Here is a 14,022-nt window from a genome sequence, read left to right as displayed (position 1 = left end):
TGTCACCTGATAATCACTCGCTGCTGCTAAGAATGGCCCCACATGGACAGTCTAAAGATCACCATGAGATTACTGTGGATGGTACCACGCAGTGGATGTTCTTCCTTGGTTAGCCTTAGGACTACAATTGCTAAGAACAGTTTCCACTTAAGTCTCTATCATTGAACAGTTATTAACCTCAGTTTGATGCATTAGACTTTAAGTTAAAACTATAATGAATTCAGAAATGACTCTGATGCTCATACTCAAGTTGTTGTTAACACAATTATCACTTTTTGACCATATATTATACAGTTTTAGAAGGGAAATGATGCATAATCGTACTGTCTGGTGTCACCCAGATGAGGATGAGTTAACTTTTGAGTCTGGTTCCTCTCAAGGTTTCTTCCTCATATCGTCTCAGGGAGTTACTTCTTTGCCACTGTAGCCTCTGGCCTGCTTATTAGGGATAAATTTAAAATTTGTATCTGGAATTTATATATTTCTGTAAAGCTGACTTGTGACCATGTCCATTATTAAAAGAGCTATACAAATAAAATTGAATTGAATTGAATATTTGGGGGACTAAACAGATATAGATACTGGCATTGGATTACATCTCCAATAAATTAGAGCTATTATGGTAGTTAATAAAATGGCTACCATAATAGCCATTGGTGTGACCTTACCAGGATAACAGTGTGTGAAATGTACTAGATACACTGTTTCACACACCTGCATGTCATCTCTTGCACTGCCCATGTCTGGTGCTTCATGTAAAAATAGTTTAAATGTAATATTTAATTTGTCATACCTAACCCTTTTATTATTTTTAGGAGAATAGTAAAAATGACCTACTTCTTACGATAGTAACTTATTTCTGGCATCCTGGTTTTAAAATGATATTTTAAAAACAGACAAATTGAACACCGTTATTTTCATGCAATCTCTCCTGCTCAGTCTCTCGCTGACTGATGGTGTGTAATGGGGCTTTCATCATCCCCTACATGTGTGCACACCTCCCAGCTTTCCTGTTGTGTGTATACAGCTGTACAGGAGGTAGACCACCTGCTTTCACTTCTAGATCCTTACTTTCATGCATATGTATGAACAACCCAGAACGTTCATACTGTACTACACAGAAGTCTGCGTCTGTGCTTTGCAGAAAGCACATGCATTTGCATTAAGGAAAACTGCAACCTCCAGGGTTGTGTATATGAATTAATATCCACAACAGGGTACAAGATGAAAGAAAAACTCTTCCAAGGCAGCTAGACTGATTCTTGTGCTCGTCATCCATTTTTCTTTCGTTGAACAGATTTAATAAAATTGTATATGAAATTATAAAAATGATATTAAATAACTGATCTCAAAGCATGCACAATAATCAACTTGTCATGATATTAGACAATTGGGAGTCAATTTAGACAAATTGTGTCATATTTCAGAGACCCAAAGCTCTAATAATGCACCCCTCTCATAGAAGTAGTGAATCAGAATGATTAGAACAAAACCCTCTGCTACAGTCATGATCAAGACTGACCACTCCTACATAACCTTTATGAGAGAGAGTAGGAAACAGTGACAAAGACAAAGAGAGAAAGAATTAGTGTTAAAATTAAATCCTAATTTATTTACAACAGCTGACGTATTGTTATTAGAGAGTTGTTATTAATGGATTTCATTAGCTGGAAAAATAGAGGTGTTATTTGTTTGGTGTCCTGGGAAAACCCTTCACATGGTGAAAATATTTTTTAACTATATATATTTCTAAACATTTTATGTCTTCCTAAACTCAAATATGTTTCTCTTTTGCATGTATCACAACCACAGTAAAGTTCTAGCATTTTAAATCTTGTTATCTCCAAAAGTGAAAAAGGAGAATATGCATTTAGGATATAATAAAGTAAGTCAATATGTACTTGATTTACCAACATTCAAGGTATGTACAAGAAATATGAACACAGAAAAGAGACATAAGGATTTGAATGTTAAAAGACACTGAATTCTTAAAAATGAAATGTAAACATAATTGAATTCATAGCATTAAAAGTATGTATTAAAAACCATATCTGTTTTTATTTGTTCTGAATTAACCTCCTTGAAATTAAAAAGTGGATTCAGGTTGCTTATTTCAGTACTTACATTCATATTCTGGTTGCAAAATTTACTTTGAAGAAATACAAGGTAAGCATCTGAGCAAACTAAGTTAGGTTTATTGAATATATGAAACCTAAATTATTGATTTTGAATTGAAAAAAAAAAAAAAATTATTGTAGATGCTTGCTTAATTGAAAACATGAATTTTAAAATGTGAATCACACTGAAATAAATTACTTTTAATTTAAAGGAGGTTAATAAATCCAGTAGCTTTTAATAATCAAATCTTAATCTCTTTTTTTTCTTCCATACAAACATTCAAAGCACATGTGTTGTTTCTAAGAGATTCTAAGCTCAGAGCAAAAGTGAAAATATCAACGCATCAACAGCAGGTGGAGAAACCCATGAAATCATACCATATAACACAACCTTCATTCCAAATGTCTAGATGAATTTACGAGGAAGCATTTGTCCTCCACGCCCTGTTAACAGGCAGAGCGCCTGGTGAGTGTATGGGGAGATATAAAGCAGGGCAGAAAGATGAATGCTGTAATGGAGGATTAGGACGCAACACCTGAGCTCTTCAGTACTGTTTACCATGCGGTCACCTTCAGCTCATCACCCCCTGTCCTCTCCTCCTCTGCTATTCAGATTGATTCCTCTATGTCTATAGCAGTACATGCGCTGATGCTTGGTGCTGCAGGCCTGCATTCAACCTCGGCACTCTGTAAACCATGTAAACTCTGTAACCCTTCTCTCACATCTCTTACAGCTCTCACTGAGATACTGGACATTTACAAGCTCCTTCAGTTAGAGTATATTTTCCAAATGCACTCTGTTCTGTTAGACCAGATACAGGTGTTTATGTGTAGATACATGCGTGGACAGGTCACACCTGCTTAATGAGAACAAAAGAAGTTGCACTCTTGTGTTTATGCAGTTTAGCTTTGACACTGAGTTATGAATCACTTGTTTTTAAGAAGCGTTTCTTCATTTATATTTTCTGGCATGTCAGACTTAACACCCATTTTTGGTACATAACCCTAATCGGCACTAGTTATCATAGGCAACAGTATAATTACCATAATGACTGTGAGCTTAATAATAACCAATACAATCATTCAACACTGATTACTTTAGTGCGAAATTATGAGCAGGTCTTTGCTTTTGCTTATGTTATTCCAAATCTGAATTGGTCCATGGTCTGTTGGCTTTTCATTGACTATAAATTTTTCTAAACCGGACTGTAATTCACAATTTAGCACCATGGAGCAGCTACAAACGTGTACAAGCTCTAAGCTAATATATCTATACCAGCTCCAACATACTAAGCTCAGACAATATGCATGTAAAAAATAATGAAGTAACACAATAATATTTTTACCATCTCATTATAACCTGGTCAATATGCACATATTGTTGGGAGATTGCGAGTTAACCCAGAAGATGCCATAGCCATCCATGGCAAGGAGTCTAGAGAGCAAAATTGGCTGTGACTTTACATTGGGAGGGATGGTATTACTGTCTCTCCCCTGTCAATCAAAGCTACATTAGCCAATCACAGGCATCTGTGAGCTCACGTATGCAGATCGCACATGCTTGTCCCGCCCTCCCTGGCTGGTAGCTGTCGTGTGATAGGGGCGAGTTAGCTAGTGAGTGGGAATTGGCAAGACAAAACTGGGGAGAAAATGAGGAAAAATGACTTGGGGAAATTTACGGGTATTCAGAAATGGGTTACGTACCTGCTTAAGTCAATTTTCTGGCTGCCCCATTCAGAGCATGCAAATCACCATATTTTTCTTGAATAAAAGCGTGTAATATGGCGTTTCTCAATAGCAGCTAGACAACAATCTTTAAACACAAGCCCTAGCCTTTAAGCCCCCCAAAAATGCCATGCAATTGTCTGAAGGTCTGAATACCAATGTGTGCAATTTCAGCATTATACATTGAGCCAGGCTCTTTGTATTTACACTGCTACACACTGCGTTAGAACTTACAATGTATTAATATAAACTAATGAAGCCATAATTGGTTTACAGTAATTTGGCCGCAATTAACTGTTTAATATTAGATTTTTATTTATGGTAATGCTTCAATTTATCAATACCCTTTATCAATGCACATTATTAACACCCTCACAGAAAACATATTTACAACCTCCAAGATTGTTCAGAATGCTTGTAGAGCACAATAAAAAGTTTGCATAAAAGAAGTTGGCATATAACATGTATCTGTGATATCAGAATATTTTGAAAGCTGTACACCGTATATGACTGTAAGGATTACCAAACTATATATTGTGCAGACTTACCTGGTTTGGTAAATATGTATTATACTTAGAGAGATATTAGATGTGGTCATGAAGTGGTCACCAATCATCAGGAAAACCTGTATTAATTATTTATCCTTATCCATCTATTTACTAACTTAAATTTTGAGTATGTCTGAATGCTTTTGTATAATCCATTACAATACTGAAATACGTAGAAGGTAGATAACTTTATACATACCAGAATCCTGAAGTATTGTAATACCTTAACATCAGAATAAGTCATTTTTTGTAAGGCTTTTAGTTTATGTTGGACTAAATGATAGTAAATTAGCCATCAGGGTTAAATCAGCTTTTTGATATCACATAATATTCTAAAGATACAGATGTCCATTCAGTGCACAACTAACTGGATCCTATAAATGAATTTAAACAAAGTTGTAAAGAAATTTAATAGAACATCAAATTAATTATAATGTGTCATCTATTTCTAACACCTCACTTGTGCAAATGCTGAGTTCAACACTGAATGCACCTGAAACCTTTCTGGTGCAGCTGTTTTCTGTGTACTCAAGGGAATGACAACGTGGGTAGAATTACACTGATCAAGTGCAACTTGGAATTATATCTCTCTCTCTCTCTCTCTCTCTCTCTCTCTGTCTCGCACACCAGGAAGTGCCTGTGCTGCCTAAACTGTTACAAAAAAGTACATTTTGCTATATAAAAACCAATATGAGCAAATAATATTAGTCTTAAGTACTATCAAATATATATTTACATATTGATGGGGAAAGCGAATGGTTTAGCTGGGCATTTCTTTAGTCGGATCTAGTTATCTGCAGTTTTTTTCTGTCTAATTGGACAGTATTTTGGACAGGCAAGGCTACTGAATAAACTGATTTTTATTCAATATTATGCTTACTATCTACAAATCAAAATTCTTTACAAGAACAGAGAGGTTTAAAAGAGCAATTCCTTCTTTGATTTAGTCGATAAGAGTGCACAATCAGAAGAGGAGGATGTGCTTCACAGCAGGGGAAATAGGAAAATAGGATATAGGGAAATATCAGGAACATCACTCACTTTCCAGAAGACTTGACAAAACAGACTTTTAACGACAAGTGGCAATAAGGAAGATATTTAACCTCTTAAACTCCCACCAGTGGGTCTAGACCTATGTTCCACCCTCTTACTCTACATACTTTTCCTATTAGTTTTCTCAGTAGTTATAAATAATATATGTTTTAAGATGAATAAATGAAGAATAAGTTAAGAGTTTTAGGTTTTTAAGCCAACAAGGGATTTAAAGTTTGTCTGTTTGACCTATAATTTTACATAGCAAAATCTAGCAGAAATGTTGCAGTCAGATGAGAGAATAAATATAACTTTTTTTAACCCTAATGCCAGAAGTTATATTTGGTGCAGACCTTTCACTGGGCGTCTCTCACCCAACACCATCCCTACAGTAAAGCAGGATAGTAATAGCATCTCTACAGCTTCTCAGCAGCAGGGACTCAGAGGCTTGCTGGACTGAAGAGCAAATGGCCATAAGCCAATATTACAGTGAAAGATGTTTATGCAAGAGCTGTGATCTGAATCTCATTGAGAGCATGTAGAAAATGAACGTTTGCCAGGTAGAGCAAATATGTCAAGGAAAGAATATCTAAGATTTGTATATATACTGCATATCCAAGAAGACTTGAAATTATAACTGCTTTGACCAAGTTTTGTGGGCTTTTCTATTAAAAGTTTTAAGCATTGCATTTTGAACATTGTGTATAAAAAATGCTTCATATTTTACAAGCAATGAATGTTGTTCCAAACTACAATATATCAACAAAATTGGATCAATCAGACCCTTACTGTAGGCTAACATAATACATAAGGGATTGTGCCAGACCTGAAAAAAAAACATCCAAAAATGATAAGCTCTTTGGTAAATTATTGTATAATTATGTTTGATGCAAAGACATTGCACATCTACCAATCCCTCATCCCAGCTGTAAAGCATGTTGGAGGGAGTATAATGTTTCAGCTAATTCAGCAGAAAAACATCAGAAGAATGTCATCTGAAGCAGAATGTTTAATCAGCAGATCCTGAGATTATAGCTGAACAGAGGATTAAATGGAGTGATTGGCCACAATATATCTTAAATGTTGTACAGGGCTAAACAGTAGCTACATTTAGTAGAGATTGTTGCCATTTGTTACATAAATTAATATAAACATTCACAAATTTATTCTATAAAGAAAAATGATGGTTTAAAATATTTGGTGATAGACTTTGTGATAGATTTCAACAGGAAACATGGCAAACACATCACACGACACTGCTGCCAAACTTATTAACAAATTCAAAAAGACTGGAAGTGTCGCAAACCAACCGAGAAGTGGACGTCCACAAACATCCATTGTTGAAGGCACAACCGACGTGGTGCTATGTATGGAGACTTTTGGGGCACTCTGTAGTTCTGCCTTATTCTGGTTTAGTTTATTTTACCCTCTAATCATGTATTAGTACCCAAACAAAAATTCTAATGAATCCACAGAGACAGATAACAAAATTCAATAGCTGTTAAAGCTAAAGAGCCTTATTCACAGTTCAATTTAGGGCTTATAGTGTAGACTGAATAATATTTTTCACATTGGTATTCAGACCTCATATGCGTAACTACTGACTTGAGTGCTATTTACAGAGTTGCATGAGAACAGTATGGCAAGGCAAAATCATGCTGTAATTAATTGCATGAAATTAACTTGGGTATAAACGCCCTCAAAACAACAATGTAATGCCATTTGATGCCAGTATAAAACACATCAATTTTATTTTATCTTTCATTCATGCTTGCCATCTTCTCATTCATATGTCATTATAATTAGGGGGCCAAGCACCAAAGGTGTGTAGGCACCCTATTGTTATTCTGTCTCTTCTTCTTCTTCTCCTTCTTCTTCTGGATAATGTGTCTATGACAGCCCATAGAACCGTCTGGTAAAAAGTTGTGAAATTTGGCACACTGATTGGGGAGTGTCTAAGGAACATTCTGACCAACTTTGGGCCAAGTGCTGCCAACATTCTAGTGCCACCATTGGGTCAAATTGTGGCCTAATGTGGAAGTATATTTATGGTCATACCTTGTGTCCAAAATTTAAAAGCCAGGCTTCCCTGGATTCCTTGAGTCGAGACAAGTTCAACGCACCCTATGATGTCAATTTCAGCCTAATTAGTTTTTACCTTGGATTTGGTCAAAAACAGTTTTTTTGCTACTCCTCCGCCCAATCATCACCACATTTGGCATCCATCATCTTCAGAGTAAGCCTCACAAAAGTTATCAAAAGAATTTTGATTATTCCAAATGATTTGTCCATAAATGGCCAAAGAATCTGACAGGCTGTATCTCAGCAATGACTTTGTGCACTGAAACAAAACTTGGTAGGCATCTTCATGACCTGAGGCTATGCAACAAATTTCATGACAGCATCACCAAAAGTAACAAAAACAAGCTAAAAAATGCTTACATCTAAATGCGATTTTTGCCCACATCATCTTGAGACCAGTCTGAACAAAAGTTATCAAAGAATATTGATATTCAAACGGTCCTGGCAAATGCAAAAAACAGGACGTGAGGGTGTATCTCAGCAATGCATCTACATATCATCACAAAACTCAAAAAGTATCTTCAGGACCACAGCCTCAATGTACCCAAGACTTTTCTTGGCTATGCCACCTTGTGGTCAAGAACTATTATTTTTTTTCCTTATATCATTTGAAGAGTTTGTGCCAAATTCACAGTTCTTTTTTCATATAATTGGATTTTGTCAAAAACTGTTTTTTGCTACCCCACCTACAAATTATATCCAATCAACACCAAATTTGGCATACATCATTTTCAGACCAACCTGGACAAAAGTTATCAAAAGAATGTTGATATTCCAAATATGCCATCAGGTTTGCCTGTAATGTGCCAACAAACCTGATGGCAAAGCCGCCAAACAGGAAGTGAGGCTGTATCTCAGCAATGACCTTGCGCACTGACACAAATCTTGTTAGGCATCTTCAGGACCATACCCTGAGGCTATACAACAATATTTGTGACAGCACCACTTACTGGTCAAAAGTTACAATAACATGCCAAAAATGCTTCCATCTAACTGCCATTTTTGCTACTCCTCCTCCAGATTTGGCTTACATCATATTGAGACCTGTCTGAAGAGAAAAAACATAAATACCTTAGATGTTTTTAAATTGCAAGAAGAAAAAAAAATTAGGTCAGAGAAGTAGCAATCACGACCACAGGTCAAAGTAGTAACAGACAATTCCACAGGTCACAGTAGTAGTGGCAGCTGCTGCAGCAATGCCACCCTGCTGCCCATTTGTTCATCTAGATCTTTCCTCCTACAGTCAGAGAATTCCACTACTGTCCATGGTCAAAACATACACATCATGAGTGAAACTACAACTCACTCTTGAATCCCTTTGACTAAAGTTATGGCTCTGCTTTCCTGTGATTGCTTAGGCAACAGTTGTGGCACATCTGTGAATGTGCGTCTCACCATGTCTGGGTGTTTGGCTCCAAAAATGCTGCTTGCAGCTTTAAATATTAATTACCTTTTTATGAAAATAATAAAAATTTTCATTTTGAGTTTCTCTTGCTTTTATGTTACATCATATTACATTTGACAGCAATGAAAAAGAACAAGCTTCATTAGTGCACAATTTTTTTTTTCATGCTTAATAGCAAGTGTTTAAAAGAGGTGATCTAGACAATTATACTCAAGAAATATTTGGCAAACTGGCAGGAGCGAACCACACGCAGATGACTTGCTTTATTTAAATAGATAGCCCACAAAATTGACTTAAGCATGTGTGTAACCTGATTCTGAATATGAGTAACTTTCCCTGCAGAAATATTGACATAATCTTTGGATTCAAGCAGCTTTCTTATGTCACAGACGCTGGACACAGCCCACTGTGTGTAAGTAGAAAAAAATGACGAACAAAAACTTTATGAACTGCTGTAAATCACCCAGGGTATCCTATAATAGTGATACACAGTACTTCACAGGGCTGTCAGGCTCAAATTAGTGGGAAATTTCATCATTGGCCAGCTCAGATATGTCCTACATCATTGTGCCTGAAAGAAGTATGGCCAAAGAACCACCCCCAAATTTCCAGTATGGCTTAAGGCAGAGCTGCAGTCATCATACCAGAGAAGACTTTCAAGCAGCAAGGCTTGTGACACTCTGTCTCAAGAAACACAGAGCCCAGCAGACAACTCAAGTGTGCTTGAAGCCTTATGTTTTTGTTAGATAGTTAACCAGCTAGCATTAGTGTTCTAGCTAGAAGACAAGCTCTTATTAAAGGAGATTCATCTAGTACTCAGTAACTGTGACAGACACACTGATTTGATGTTTTTAATCCATGCAGTGTAGAATGACACAGCGCAACCCATGTTACAAAATGTTCTTATGTGAATAACTTGCAATACCATGTTTCTACTAGAATGGGCAGCAAAATTCCCAAATATTACATCTAGCATATTTAATATTCCTTTACAAGGACACCTGACCCACCTGTGATTTTACCACATTCAGTAGCCTTGCATACCATGTAGGGGTGTCACCATATGGCATATCATATCATATCATATCATATCATATCATATCATTCAATATGATATGATAGGATATGATATATGATATCATATCATTCAATATGAGGCTCTCAATTTCATACATCTGCATACCTAACAATCCATTCAACAGACTACATGATATCATAGGCTATTCATCTTTTTCTTGACTCAGGTGAGGCTACAGGTATATTTTTCAAGAGCTAATACTAGCTCTAGTATGGTACATATACCTAGCCAGCACTAATACCATTGCATCTGGGCTGACATCACATAGACAAAGTCACATGCAGTGTCTCAGTCTGCTGCTGCTTTAAGACAGCATTCACTGACTAATTCAATCCAAGTTAAAGAAAAGAGAAAACTGCATTTCCATTTCCATTTCTGAACTGTCACGGCTATAGTAGTTTCAGGTTGTTTTGTGAGATGTTGCTCTGAGCTAATGTTTAATGGGCCATGTTTCATTTCGTTACATTCTAATGCACAGAATTTGCTGCTAAGAGTGTGAATTGATCACGCAAGCACTGTATCATTATTAAGGTTCAGTTATTGTACTTTTATAATGTTGAATGTTTTAATCAACTGAAAATGGAAACTTAAGGCACATATTTTGGCAACGCTTATTTTTTTGCTTTATGGAAAATGTATAGTATTGAGACAGCACCGATACATCATATCAAATTTGATACATCTGTCACATCTGGTCATGCACATTCATTAATAGTGTGTGAAACAGTGGTAGATATCTGGTGAATATCTGCTTCCAGAGCTTACATGTATACTGTGAAAATAAACAGACCAATGTTGACTGCTTGTGTGCCTGAAATGTAACCTCAGTACCAGATGGCTTGTGTTCTACAAGGATGTCTTGGTTACCATGTCTGAAAAATTGTGTGTGTGTGTGTGTGTGTGTGTGTGCATACAGTGGGTTTTTATATCCTGGTGGGGACCAAATGTCCACACAAAGATAAGAATACCTGATAGTTTTGACCTTGCGTGGACATTTGGCTAGTTTTAAAAGCTTTTATTTGAAAAACCAAAGCAAACATACAAACAAGAAAAAAAAAACACTAAAAGAGCCAAAAAGTTTACTTTTAGTTACTGGGGTTAAGGTTAGATTTAGGAATAGGCATAGCATTAATTAGCTGCATTAATATGTCACATCTGCAGGATGGAAAGGATAGTAAGACAAACGTGTGTGTGTGTGTGTGTGTGTGTGTGTGTGTGTGTGTGTGTGTGTGTGTGTGTGTGTGCGTGGGTGTGTGTGTCTCAATTCATTTAAGGCAGAGAAATCTCATTCTGGGAAAAGCTCAATCCCTGTAGGCCCTGTGGTCTGTGGAAGAGTTAATTATCAGAGCTGCTTGCCTAACTGGTGTATATGCAAGTGTGTTCATGTGTGTATGTGTGAAAAAGGAAGTCATAACTCATATCTCTCTCTTTAACTGTCCTCTGCTATGTAAAGTCACAAAAAAAAGCTGAGTCATCATAAATAGCTGTGTTTATTTCTCTGCTTTAGTGCTTAATAAATTAGTAGATAAGCTTTTTCTGCAAAACATGGCAAAGAAACAGATGTCAACATTAAAAGCACTGATCTATATTTCACAGATTGGGATCTAAAGAGAGACACTGAACAAAACAAAGAAAGAGGGAGAGACATGGAGAGAAAACAAGAGAGATTAAATTGAAGCATGCATGTGTTATTAAGTGTCTGTCATAGGAAACTCTAGATTAAGGGCTCTCAAATTCTGTTCAGCCAGGGATCCTTTTAAATGTAAAGCAAATGCCATGGACCTCCTTTGCATATAATCCAACTATGCAAATATTAGGCTCATTGTTTAAATATGTATTTATTTAAGCCATAGTGCTTTTTTATTCCGAATCACTGTAAGACTTCAATAATCAATTTAATATGTTTGAAAATTATTGTGTTTTCCACCACTGTAACAAGGTATAAAAAAAACATGTACCCTTTGCTTTGACTTTGCTTCATGTCACCAGACCCCATGTTGAGAACCACAGCTCTTGATGCAATGGGATTTCATGATTTTTTTTTTTTTTTTTCATTCACTGTGTACATTAACAGATCATTAGAAATCATCTGGGTCTTGTGACTCTTCAGATCAATATCTGTCTGTCATATTCTGTTAATACAACAACAACACTGTTATGGTACCAGTTCATCTGATAGCAAACAAATTAGAAATGTCAACCACAGGACATGTACATGAGGATAAGACTGTATCAAAAATAGCAATGGCAGGCACACAATTAATCTTTTATGAGTATTTAATAACCATCAGGTGTCAGTGCAAGTGTTTTTGGCATTTTAAACCAAAATACAAATCCTTTTCTCACACTTAAGCCACAGAACCAAGCCTGGAATTATGACAACATTGTATGTAAGCTAGGGCCATTTCCTATCCCCTATGTGCATAATAATTTACCTACGATTTCTTTAGAAAAAGGTTTGGTCATGTCCAGGACGTCAGGTTAGAAGCTGCTAACAACCATGATCCTGGAGCTTTGAGCGTTTCCTTGTCGACCCAGCCCTTCTATAGACGCCATTGATCAGAGTACAGTGTTGTGCACTGCAGTGGAGCTGCTATGCTCTGACAGGAGGAATATCAGGGGGAGACTCGGGGCACAGACTGTGTCATCTCAACCAGGGCTGACAAGAAGACTAAATATCGAAATGCCACTAGAACTTGGCACCCACAGAGTTCTTTGCACATATGAAGAGCTGTCACTGTCACCTGAGGTTCAGCGTGAATCACATTTGATTGCTCAACACCACCTGCTCCGAGTTCATTATGTTGAAGTTTGCCCCAGAAGAAAAGAGCTGATCTCAGCCCAAGCTCTCATCCCCAGGCTTATTATAATGCTCAGGCTGATTAAAGGATTTTTCCCCCCTTTTTCATTCACTGTGTACATTATGTACACTGTGTAAAAAAAAAAAAAATCTGTGAGAAGAGGGCCTGGTGATTGGACTCTTCAGATCAGTATCACAGAGCAGCTTGACTAAAGCGTAATGAAGTTGCACATTCCACAATGAGAGAAACTGGCAAAACATGATGTGAAAAATGTGAAAGAAAACAACAAATTCTACAGCAGTGGAGTGCAAATGCCTGAGTGTTAACTAAGAACTGTCATCATGTCAAGGGTTATTCCAAATGTCAAGAATTTAAGTACAAATAGATGAAAAATGTGTTAATAGGTGAGTGCAAAGAAGTCCAGTGGGCCTTCATTTTAACTCTTAGCTACAGATGTACTTGCTCTCTGCAGGCCACATCCATAACCTTATAACCTACTGTTACACTAACCAGCCTACTAACGTCGCATAAACACCCTCAGCAGACATTTTAAACACTGTATAATGCATAGCTGCAGTGAGTTTGCAAGGCAGTAGTGTGCTTGGGCATCTTATGTTAAATTTTTTTTAAATATTTAGATTCCTCAATGTGGACGAAGGCGGTGTGGCGGACTAACATGTGCCTACTTGGGTCACGTGACGCACCGAAAGCGCACGGTCCAAGCTGACGTCATGATGAAGTGATGAAGGGATGAAGGGATGTATGCAGAGCGCTTGTGGGCCGCTGTGTGTTTGCGGGAAGCGGCTGCTGGACTGGAGTGGCTTTTGTACGCTGTTCAAGCCGCAGTGCGTTCTTTACTACCAGAGAGCACCGCACGCTGAAAAAAACAAAACAAAAAAACAAACAAAAACACAAAAAAGAACCACGCGCACGCGGTATTATGCTTTCTAGCGCTCCGAGCACAGCATGGAGCTAAAATCTACTCTCCTTCCGTGACCACACTGGTTAATGAACTAAACAGCCTGAGAAAAGCTCGAAAACAAACTAGTGATAGAGGTGCATTAGTGGCGCTGCATGTGGACGTGGATTGCGCGTGCATGCTTTTAAAAGGCTCTTTGACGCGCAGATTCACGTGCAGGCGATTTTACACACACATTTGCCCATTCATTTTTCAGTCCGCGCATTTCTGCACAGTGCACGCTGTGAGTGACAGTCTGCAAGCTTGCAGTTTGCA

The 14,022-nt window shown here is 37.3% G+C and overlaps 1 protein-coding gene across 1 annotated transcript in view; it reads right to left on the bottom strand.

Annotated features, from left to right (window-relative positions):
* Window positions 1-14,022, bottom strand: part of cacng8b (calcium channel, voltage-dependent, gamma subunit 8b) — a 31,672-nt gene that overhangs the window by 17,248 nt on the left and 402 nt on the right. The window lies entirely within an intron of this gene.

Source organism: Pangasianodon hypophthalmus, chromosome 1 (genome assembly GCF_027358585.1).
Source record: "Pangasianodon hypophthalmus isolate fPanHyp1 chromosome 1, fPanHyp1.pri, whole genome shotgun sequence".
NCBI classification, from domain to species: Eukaryota; Metazoa; Chordata; class Actinopteri; order Siluriformes; family Pangasiidae; genus Pangasianodon; species Pangasianodon hypophthalmus.
The sequence above is the reverse complement of the archived record's forward strand: the minus strand, read 5'-3'. Positions and strand labels throughout refer to the sequence as shown.